This window comes from Spermophilus citellus (genome assembly GCF_964194105.1).
Source record: "Spermophilus citellus genome assembly, chromosome: 1".
NCBI classification, from domain to species: domain Eukaryota; kingdom Metazoa; phylum Chordata; class Mammalia; order Rodentia; family Sciuridae; genus Spermophilus; species Spermophilus citellus.
In genome coordinates, this window is record NC_138182.1 from 273988106 (window position 1) to 273998470 (window position 10365).

At 42.3% G+C, this 10365-nt stretch overlaps 1 long non-coding RNA gene across 2 annotated transcripts; it reads right to left on the reverse strand.

Annotated features, from left to right (window-relative positions):
* Window positions 1–1253: 1253 nt before the first annotated feature.
* On the reverse strand, window positions 1254–4624 carry LOC308655255. 2 transcript variants are annotated; one of them, XR_014023438.1, is made up of 2 exons: window positions 4122–4624; window positions 1254–2093 (listed from the first exon to the last, which is right to left on the reverse strand). It is a non-coding gene; the product is annotated as an uncharacterized lncRNA (long non-coding RNA). The 2 variants fall into 2 exon arrangements; XR_014023439.1 differs by having other exon boundaries at window positions 1254–2103.
* Window positions 4625–10365: the final 5741 nt, after the last annotated feature.

Below are 10365 nucleotides of genomic sequence, written 5' to 3' on the forward strand. Positions count from 1 at the left end.
TTTTGCAAACTAAAATCTAACTATATTTTTGTAGTTTTGTGAATCTTAATAAATATATTACTAAAATATTCCTTACTTAAATTTCATTTCATAGAAAAATTTCAAGGAGGACAGAAAAGAGAATGAAATTGGAAGATATGAGATTAGAGAATTGATTTTATCAAACCTTTTTTATTAAAATTCCTACACAAAAATGTAAATAATGTGTAGCACCATTATCTTTGTTTTGAGATTTAAAATCTATATGATTCCATGTCAATAGGGAGCCATATTTTCAATACTACAAACATTTACATATATATAAAATTCCTTAATGCTCTCTACCTCTTGGAACTATAAGGGGATTTAATATGTCCTAGAACCTCTATGCTATCTATTCCCTCTGGGATTCTAAAGGTTGCCTCATTTCTAACTAAGCGGATCATTTTTATCTTGTACTATGAAAGAACACTATTTTTTCCTTAATAGAGTTTCTTGTTTCTGTGAATAAATCTGTGCAATAAATTCGTAAAAGTGGAATTCCTATATCAAAACAGTATATTTAAAATCGTTAAAACACATGGCTATGTTGCATGTTCAAGGATCCTACCAACTTCATTCAAACAACAGTATTGAGAAACATCTTTCTGCCAACATTATTTAAAAATAGTTTATTAGTTGTACATGGAAACAATATCTTTATTTTGTTTATTTATTTTTATGTGCTGCTGAGGATCGAACCCTGTGCTTCACATGTGCAAGGCAAGCGCTCTAAAACTAAACCACAACCCAGTCCTTTGCCAACATTTTTACAACATGGGTTATAATGAAAATGTTCTTTTTTATATTGTAGAAATCAAATCCAGGGACTCATGCATGCTAGGTGAGTGCTCCACCACTGACCTACATCCCTGGACCCTGTAATGAAAGTTTCAACTCTTTCTATTATGCTATTGAAAAGTGAATTTGTTTTAATTTCCTGGTGTCTAGTATCAGTGAGCCTAGGCTCATCTTTGGTACTGAAGAAGCTAGTAGTGTTATGTATTTGTGGAAATTTGAGATGAGTTCCATAATTTTCATCCCTATTCTAATTGATTTGGGGTGAATGACATTAATAATCTAATTATAAATAATTAGTTGTCGCGTCTACCCGCCAGCAGGAATGACGACAACAACAGGATTCTTCTTTAACACACTTTATTGGGAGCATCCATTAGGTATAGATGAGAGGAAAGACCCCGAGCCCGAAAAAACCACCCCTTATATACTTCAACTGCAGCCCTGCTCGTACACCATTGGACAAAGAGCGCATAGCAACACAGCAGCAGCCAATAGAATGATAGACCCAGCACTTGCACACAAGGCAAGAGACACCCAGTTCCAGCTTGTGCAAAACAACAAGCACTTCTTGAAAACAGTTTGTTCCAGGAGCTGGACAATTGATACATTCCATTCTAGGGAGTGGCTGAAAACAAAGAACTGGGTCTCAGCCCAAGAATTAGGCTCACGCCCACACAAGGCAGCACAGCAAAATAGCTCACCACAGTTCCCCCTTTTTTGTTTTGTTCGAGCCATTTGAAATTCTCCCGATCCAGGAAGTGTCCTCATGATGACCCCTCCGATCAAGGGTGGCATTCAAAGGCCAAACAAGGAAGTCACCTTTCTGAGTGCAATGGGCAACATTTACCCTTCAGAGTGCAAAGGCTGTCTTCCTAAGACATGGAAGCCTTCCAAGGTGCAATGACAACAAGGTCACTTGGTGTGCAAAGGCCATCCACATCAAAACAGGGGTTTTAGGATTTTGCCAAGCTGGCTAGCCAAATTTGTGGGGAGGCCCCAGCTTCCAGTGCAGCAAGTGCCTGAACTACCTTGACTCTATCACTCTGCTGCGTGCGTCGCATACGACAAATCATCCAAAGGCATAAGACAAGGCCACAAAGAAGCATAGCACTAAATAACCCAACCCCTACCCACTCTTTAAAGTAGGAAAATATAGAAGAAGCCCAGGAGGCGAAGTCTGCAACAGAAAGAGGTTCCACGCGTGTTCCATTTAAGTTGGCAATCTGAGACAGCAGTTCTTGAGTGAGTCGCTCTCCTTCCTGGGTCCAGTTTCCCTGTAAAAATCTAGATAATCTATTACTCTGTTCCACGGAAGCAGTCATATTGTAATATAAAGGAGTAACACACACATACTTATAATGAGATACACATCCTAACTGAGTAATTTTATAAACTTCCTCTACTTGTTCTTGTATTATATCTACTCTTTGATTAAGCAAGTAAATACCAGCAGTAAGATGTCTATTGATTTCTTCCACCGTAGTTAAGGCTTTAGCTGTTTGATCTACTATACTATTAATGACTTGAGCTGTTTGTACCTGAGAGGCCATAGCTATGGCTGCAGTGGTAGCTGCTGCGGCAGACGCCACAATAGCTGTAACCAAAGCAGCTGTAATACCGAAATCTCTCCTTTCCCTGACCAACTGTACCAGGGGAAAAGAATTAGGATCGGTCTTAACTGGCATGGGCACAAAGGTCGGAATCTTTACCACCAAAGCCAATGACAAGGAAGTATTCCAACACTGGGTTAAATAACACTCTTTTACAGTACAAATAACTATAGTAGAATTGTCAGTATGATTAACAAGTAAGAACATGAATGGCAGCTGAACACATATTTCAGCAGCAGGAAAAGAAATATTATAAAATTCTTCATTGATAGTGATATTTGATAAGTATTTTTTGATCCCAAATTGACATGCATTTCCAGAAACATTTTTAATCCAATGAACTCCCTCGTTTAAATAGGCTATAGCGGAGAAGTCTGTTCCCGCTCCCACCTCATTATATAATACCCAAGAGTACCAAGGCCATCCTGCCAGATTTGTCCTAGTAGAATTTCCACTAATATTAAAAGAAAACCCCCTGAGGGGAGGGGACAATTGGAACCCCAGGGCAACTTGTTTTTCTGGAACCAGAGGACTCTGACAAGGAGTAAACTCTGGCGGAAAGGAATAATCGAGTGAACATCGTGGCCCAGGTCTCATTTTGATAGCATTTGGTGTCCCCAAAAATTTTTGAAACTGCTTGAAGCATTCGGGCGACAAAATCTGAAAATGGCTCAGCTGGGCCCTGTACGACTTTTGTAAGATCCCTGTTGTTTCACCTCTACTGGGGAGAGCCTTCCAGGCACGTAAGGCCAAAATATTAATTTGTTGATATACTACTAATGGATAAACATTTTGATTTTGGGCCCACTGACCTGTCCCGGTCAGCATCTCCACATCCCAGGCTTGTTGACCATCAGCCGCATTCGCATGAGCCTGTTGTATAGCGGCATCCAAGTATAATGATTTAAAATCAAGATATTGTCCCATGGAGAGACAAGCCTTTGCTAAATGATACCAATCCATTGGTGCCATAGCATTAAGATATAAGCGTTCAATCAATGCAATTGTAAAAGATGCTGTGACACCATTAGTCCTGACAGATTCAGCTATGTCTTTAACTAATTTATAAGGAATGGGCTCAAAATATCTCTGTCCCTGTGCATCCTCAAAGACAGGATATGCACCAACAGGATATGCCCCCTCCTCCTCCAGCTTCCTCCAAGTACTGCGTTTTATGAAGCCACAAGCTCCGCCTGGAGCAGTGGGTGGAGACCCTTTACGTGGCAACAGTTGTTTAGCTACAGAATATGCCGGAGGCTTCGGAGGAAGAAGGATGGCGGCCATTGCCGCGTCATAGCGGCCATGCTCATATTCAGCCACCATTTTCTCTAAGCTTTGTTCTTCTTCTGGGGTAAAGCCTTCTGACTCACCTTCCGACTCAGACTCATCTGAATCAACTATCTTTAATTTACAGAAGGCAGATAAATCTGGATAGAGTTTCGGGCGTGCTCCTAATGCTGGAGTCACGTCCTTTTGTTCCTTGAGTGCATTTTCACTTAACTTTGCATTAGATCCCCTTTTTTGTTTTGTTTCATGTCTTTCTTGCTTAGATTCCTCTGACTCTGACCCAGTATCCTGATGCTCCACCAAAATCTCCTGTCCCCTTTTAGTGGTTTCAGGAAAACAGACTGATATTGACCCATGATAGAGCACTATACTAAGCCAGAGCCACCGGATCAGGGGATTACTTACCGGCGCCACCGCTCCGCGTGTAAAGTTCTGAATCCTCCCGCAAAATATCGGGGGTCCCCTCGTAGCCGACAGATGACAATTCCCGGGATTTCGGCACCACTTGTCGCGTCTACCCGCCAGCAGGAATGACGACAACAACAGGATTCTTCTTTAACACGCTTTATTGGGAGCATCCATTAGGTATAGATGAGAGGAAAGACCACGAGCCCGAAAAAACCACCCCTTATATACTTCAACTGCAGCCCTGCTCGTACACCATTGGACAAAGAGCGCATAGCAACACAGCAGCAGCCAATAGAATGATAGACCCAGCACTTGCACACAAGGCAAGAGACACCCAGTTCCAGCTTGTGCAAAACAACAAGCACTTCTTGAAAACAGTTTGTTCCAGGAGCTGGACAATTGATACATTCCATTCTAGGGAGTGGCTGAAAACAAAGAACTGGGTCTCAGCCCAAGAATTAGGCTCACGCCCACACAAGGCAGCACAGCAAAATAGCTCACCACAATTAGTACTTTCAAAAGCTAAAGCAATCCATCTTATGTACTTTATTTCCTCTCTGCCTCATTCACATCCAATTTTTTTCTCCCTAATACTCATCCCAATTTGTTCTCTTGCTGAATCTTCAATTATGATTTCAAATCTTTGACCTCAGAACATCTCTTTATGGCTCCACTTCGCACAATAACTGTCAAGGACTCTGGGTACACAGTGTCATCTGAACTCTGCTTTCCAGATTCCAGGTCCACACTGCCCCCAATAGCATTACTTTTCTGCTCCAGGAGAAACACTCATGTAGTTTTAGGCAAGAAGATGTCAGCAGTCAGAACTGGGTGAATGTTGGCGGGAGGACATCACTGAATATAGCTCTAGATTGCGCAAAGAAAGGGTAACAGAAGAAGATTCAGGAAGAAGAAACTACAGAGTTCAAGTGCTTGGAGCTTCATTGGTAATAGACTCACAGTAGTCATCCTGGAACTTGGGATAAATCAAAGTTGTGTGCAGTATCTGAAAAAGAGAGAGAGAGAGAGAGAGAGAGAGAGAGAGAGAGAGAGAGAGAGAGAAGAAGAAGAAGAAGAAGAAGAAGAAGAAGAAGAAGAAGAAGAAGAAGAAGAAGAAAAAAGAGAGAGAGGAGGGAGGGGAAAGAAATAGAAAGAGGGAGAAAGGAAGCCCTTGGGTCTGAAACAAGAATGACAAAGGGAGACTGCATGCAAAAAACTCAGGGTGAAATTTCAACCCAGGACACCAATACCAAGAACAAAGACAAACAGAACTGTCATTCCAAAGGACTGACCTTTTATACTTGGACTTAAAAACCTACGGAACTGCCATCTCACGAGTTCACTCAAAACCAAACTGCTTCATTCTCCTATACACTATGGTGTGTAAAGATTCTGATGCAAATTGAAGTCATCCTTTACTTTCCTTCTTAGTCAAATAGATGCTATAAAACACACCTTTTTGAATCCACTTTCTCCCCAGAATTATACATTAGAAGACGTTAGCACATTTGAGCATAACAGAATTATTTGCTATATATTCATTAAAATTAATTTATGTAATTTTTTTTTCCTCAGCTATTTTACTGGAGCAAAAATTTAGCAATATTTTGATATTTTGCATAATATCACTGAGAAACAGTTCTCTATCTCCCTGAATAACCAATTGATTGTAAATATAAATTCTGCCATGTGGGTCAGGACAGTACAGACTTGTAATCTCAGTGACCTAGAAGGCTTACACAGAAGGACTGGAAATTCAAGAGGAGGCAAGCAGGGTGGCACACACCTCTAATCCCAGTGGCTGTGGAGGCTGAGAAAGGAGGATTGTGAGGTTTAACCCAGCCACAGCAAAGATGAGGTGCTACAGAACTCAGTGAGATCCTGTCTGTAAATAAAATACAAAATAGGGCTGGGTATGTGGTTCAGTGGTTGATACCCCTAAGTTCAATTCTGACATAAAAAAAAAGAAATGCAAGAGACTTTTCAGCAACTTTATTAGATCATATCTCAAAATGAGAACTAAAAATTACTGGAGATACACCTTGTAAGGTTGTGAAAAACTAAAGTCACATGATGTCAAATTCAAAGTTTAAAAATGCTAGGAAAAGTAGGGTTCAAGAAGGCCATCTTTAGTAGAGTTCCTTGGAGGCCCCCTGGCATTAGGACCCTCTGGGTAAAGTCTTCTGGAGGATCTTTGCTAATGGGTGAATACCAAGGTCCAGAGTTTGGAGGTCTAGCTGCTGCGGTCCATTGAAAGGCCTCTCAGTGAGCACAGTCAAGGGTTTAGTGGCTGCTGGGACCCACACTGGGCAGATTGCGGGCCCATCGCTGGCTGGACTTGATCTTCTTCTCTGGCTTTTCAACTCCTTTGAATCTTGACTGCCTAGGCAGACTCTGAGTCCCAACAAGCAGTAGATTTTGGGTTGGTTTGAAAGGAAGACAGGCATAGGTGACAGACAACTGCAAGGTGTTAGGGCACCCCTGAAATAGCCTTGGGGAAAATAGATGGCAGGGTAACACAGGAAGATCATTTCTCATCTGGATTCTCCAGGCTGCTGTATATCTGCTTGGAGATGCGGTGCGTGTAGAACACACAATAGACCAGTGGCTGGATACCTGGAGACACCACTAATTCATGCTGCCAATAAGCAGAGAAAGAACAATGAGGGAGGGCCCCGTTAAGTTCTGAATTGACCCCTTAGATATTGACATGATCTCTCACCACCCAGTGGTCTGAGCCTCCTCTTTCCCCAATATCCCCAAGAGGAGTACACGTCAACCAAGAATTTCCATTTTGGCACAATTTTATTGAGAAAACAGAAGAAAAATGCACAGGAGCTATGAAGCCGCCATGGTGGACTAGGAAACACAAGCTTTAATTCTAGGTGATCCCTTCCAAAATGCTCCTCTAAACATGGGTGCAGGGGAAATCTCAGTTCTCCTGGGTCCCAAAGGTTGCAGACTCAAGCAGCCTCAGGGAGTCTTGTGCAGAAGGGCCCGGATCCACTCCCAACAACCTTGGCGGTTCTCCTGGCTGCTGGTGGGGCCAGAGGGAAGAGGACTCTTACAAGGGTCACCACCACCACCACCAGAGGTCTGGGGCTCTACACCTCTGGTACCCGAGCACCTGGAACACAAGGGAACCCCCGCCGGTGGCTGATGCTGGGGCACCTTGGAGACCCCTGACTTTCCTGGGGGTGCCTGGGGCTTCTTATGGGTTGCAGAAGCTGAGTCCAGGACACGAGGCTCTCTGTCCTGGTGCAAGGTACTGTGTGCTCTGGGAAAATCATCTCTCCATGACCAATGCCAGAGAGAATGCCCTTGGGGTGTGGGGTGCAGGTCAAACTGGAAGTCTTGGCAGTCATAGGAAATATCTGGTGGTTGGATATAGAATGGCACCTGAAAGGGCCCAGGATATATTAAGCTCAGGGTTGGAGGCCTCTGGAGAACTGGCACCTGGTCTGCAGAATGCCAACCCTGTGGCACACCGCAGGGAAAGTGCTGCTCCATGGTGTTGTGGGCCTCACACCAGGTACCACCAAGCATGTGGGACTCAGCAGGCAGCAGGATTGGTGTTCTCAAACTCCTCTGGCCTCCAATGAGTTTCCACCCACAGACTGGGAACCTGGGTGGTGCTTGCTTCAATCCTGAAAGGAAATCCCATTACAAAGCTCAGTTAATGAGATTAACAACAACAACAATTATCTGGTAGTCTCTGTAATACAAAGTCTTGCTCCATACAAGACACTGAAAACTAGACATTTTTCTTCTGGCTTTCACAGGGTTGTCCGCACAATACCTAGACTATCACAACATGGTTTGGTTGCAACCCTTTTCCGTCCTGAACTCTGCCTATGTGGTAGAATGCTTTTGACCAAGAGTACTTCCAAAAAGCAATTTAAAAATGGGAAATGAATCTGGATTTCAGATCTGGTGCTAAAATCTGATTGATCTATCACCTCATCCCTCACTTCATCCAATTCATAACTTGAGAAATGACTCCCCAATATGATAATGGGAGGACTGGGGGCTCTTTGTAATGAATTAGGCCATAATCCCTCACGAAATGTATTTATTGCTCATACTGGAGATTTTTTTTTTATAATATTTTATTGTTGGTTGTTCAAAACATTACATAGTTCTTAATATACCATATTTCACAGATTGATTCAAGTGGGTTATGAACTCCCATTTTTACCCCGTATACAGATTGCTGTGTCACATCAGTTACATTTCCATTGATTTATAAATTGCCTTTCTAGTGACTGATGTATTCTGCTGTCTATCCCATTCTCCACTATCCCCCCTCCCCTCCCCCCCCTCCCCTCCCCTTCTCTCTCTCCACCCCCTCTACTAAAAATCGTTTCTTCCACTTATATAATTTTTATCCTACTCCTCCTGGAAGGTGAGCCTCAGGGTTATACACATACTGGAGATTTTTAAAAAAATATTTTACATATATCTGTCAGTTTCTTTTAAACACACATTAGGATGAAGCTAGAAGTCCATAATTAAAAAGGGAAGTAAAAATTCACAAATTTGTGGAAAGCAAAAGAAAAACATGTAAAATAATATTCCGATCAAGGAAAAGAGCACAAAGAATACAAGCAAATACATAGATAATTAATAACAATGGGAACACACTAGACCAAAATTTATGGGATGAAGCAGAAACAGAGACCAGGAAGGTGTATTAGTCAGGGTTCTGGAGAGGAACAGAATCAACAGTAAATGATTATAAACAGGGGATTGGTTAGACTGACTTACTTGACCAGAAGCTGGGTAGTCCCCAGTGGCTGTCTGCAGGCTGTAGAGCTGGAGGAACCAGTGGCTGCACAAGTGGCTGAAGCCCCTTAAACAAGAGAGATCAGCAGAGCTCCCCTAGTCTGAACAGAAGGCTTCTAAAACTCCCTGGACAATCCCTGGCAGAGTCCACTTTGGAAAAGTGAAGAAGCAAGAGTCAGATATCCTCAAGTGATGGCAGCAGCAATCAAGAACCTGTTCTAGGAGAATCAAGCTTGCATCTGCTGCTGCTTCCTTGTCCTCCCACCTTTTATTCCATCCAAGCCTCCATCCTATTGGATGGTGCTGACCCACTTTAGGGAGGGTCTCCACTTCAGTTGTTATCCCACATGCCAGTCACTCCTAGACACACCCTCATTGATACACCCAAAATTCTTTTAATCATTGGCATGCCTTAATCCCATCAAGTTGAAGGAATGCTAACATTAACCAAGACTACCAAGACTGAATCTACAGGAACACCAGAACAATTCTACAACTATGACAGGGGTTAAATCAGTCATCAAACACAAGGTGAGTCTGGGGGATGTAGTTCATTGGTACATAGCACTTGCAGGAGGCCCTCCCTGGGTTCAGTGTCCACCACTGCAGGGAAAAAAATATCCCAATAAGGGAAAAGTTCTGGACATAATTGCTTCATCTGTTAATTCCATGAAAGATTAAGAGAAGTAGTTAGAGAATCATTGCCAATTACTCTCAGTCTCACTCAAAAAATTGAAGATCAATGGGAGGGGGAAAAATTATAGAACTCTACTCCTAGTTCTACCTCTGATTATTTGCAAGTGGGTTCATAGAGTACTGTCAGTGTGTAAATTCAAGGAATATTTCAATTGTACCAATATTTCATATTTCTGTCAATAATGTATTTTGCAATTGATGGTGAAAATGTGGACCATGAAACAAAGTGTTAAATTAGGGGCTGCCCTTCATCTCTGGTTCTTCCTGATTGCATTTTCACTATTCAACTCTAAAAAATAAAAATACAAATAAAAAGGAAGCAGAAAATTGAAGTACTTCCTGAAGGGTGCATCAATATATCTAACACATATCTGGATTATCAGTTTCTCTGGGAATACCCATTGCTTACCATGTTTTGCCTTTCCTGGAAAACTCTTTTTGAATCTGACAAAGTAAAATATCTCCCTGTGGTCTATCAAAGGTTTAAAAGTAAGACTTCTGGAATTCACTCTAGGAAATGGAGGGAAGGGTCCAAACTTTCAGAGAGTTCTGGGATTAATCTGCATGGCTATTTGTCCCCAGAACAATTACAGAAGTGAAATGAGTTTAAGAATACTTGTAATTAACATTGACCAGAATTTATACCTGGCAGGATTAACTGGCAAGTGAGGACCTTGTCTGCCCTCTGTGCAAAGGGGACCCAGGACCCATCCCATATCCAGCAAAGACACCCAGGCAGGACCCATACTGGCATCCAGGA